Here is a 1669-nt window from a genome sequence, read left to right on the forward strand (position 1 = left end):
TTCAGAACAAGTACGAGGTTAGCGGATCGCAATCTGCTTACTCCAAGAGTAATAATAGCCTTAACCCAAGGCTAATTAACGCTTCTTTTAAATCCAAACCTGACTTTATTTATTTTGTCTGCGGCAAAGCCGCCTAATTTCAAATGTATATTTTTTTATAAATGTGTATAGTAAATTTTATATACATGCATAACTACTGGCTATCCAGCCCCGTACCGAATTCTTATTTGGGTGTGGTCACACCATGCCCATCTGGTGCAACAAACACCCCTGTTACCAGGGTACGTGTAACCCCGTTACTAAGAAGATTTTTTGGAGAGATGTATCACGAATCGCATTACGATAAAATTACCGAAATGGTATGGTTATTTACATAGTTGCAGCTTTACTCTCCATCGAAAATGAATGGAGCTGCAAATGTGACAACTTGTAGTGAGGAGTGGGGCAGCTGTTGACAAGGATCCTACAAACTTTTCTATCCTATATTGACGGTATATGACGATGAGATGACGAGACATTCAGGATGCATTTTATGCTAAACGAAGCGGGAATGTTGAGAGAGAGTATATCTTCGCAATCGGTGGTGACCATTGGTGTTAAAAGGGCTAATAAAAAGCGGCTACTTATGCCTACTAATAATAATCTAACTGCAGCAGCAACTCCACAGCAGCCGCTGGTTCCCGGAAAGGGTTTGCTGCAGAATACCGTGTTCGTTTGCAAGTTGTTGAGCACCCTCCACCTAGTCGAGGTTTATCACTGCTGATGCGAGACAGCAATAACCTTCTCACTATGATGAATACTTCAAGCGCTATACTTTAGAATGGTAGCTCATGTCACGGCTCTCTGAAACACCAGCGATGTTCGGTTGCCAATGCATAGCTGTTCAGGCCACATTGGGACCATGGACAAACCTTTTACAATAAAATATCTGTCCAGAATTACGTAGATCACAGGAGGTTGGATATTGAAAACCACATTGAACACTTGCGAGCGGGGCTTGTGCTTGCGCTGATATAAGCTATACAGCAGTATAGACAAGTATGAGTCTAGAGACAAGTGTGTTTACAGCAGTGGGAAATCCCCTCGCTAATTGCTTCATTGGAAAACATACGTGTGGACAGATGTCGCGAGAATTTGGGTCATTGTGAATTTTCCAATGCCCCTTTTCAAGACAGATTTTTTAAACATTGTTTGGCATGGCCGACTGCTTGGACAAGAACAGTGCAAACTGTGCTGACAATGCACCACAACTCGCCAATCTCTTTTAATATGAGATGTTAAGGTGCAGCAGAAGAAGCGGCTTTCAAAGCCATGAATCTGATTGGCATTCCACGTCGTCTATGACGCTTCATTCTTTGCAAAAGGTTGTGCTTTGCTTTACGCAGATGCTAATGGTCATGAAAGCGTGATCGCACCTGAATCTTCCCTACTAAAAGATGATCAGAAATGTAACCAGTCTCAAATAAGATCAACTCTCGATGCAGTTTGTCCTCGTCAGGTTTGGAATGCACCTAATTGGTTTCTGATATATACATATTGTGCGTTGTTGTGCAAAATGACGTCGTCACCACATAGCGCACGGAGAATGACAAGTGCATTATCTTCCTTTATTGAGTCTACATTTGATGTAAGGTATATCGGCTTGAAGTGGTCGCAGATGCGCTCACGC

The sequence above is a fragment of the Plasmopara halstedii genome (genome assembly GCF_900000015.1).
Source record: "Plasmopara halstedii genome assembly, contig: Scaffold_287, whole genome shotgun sequence".
Lineage (NCBI taxonomy): Eukaryota > Oomycota > Peronosporomycetes > Peronosporales > Peronosporaceae > Plasmopara > Plasmopara halstedii.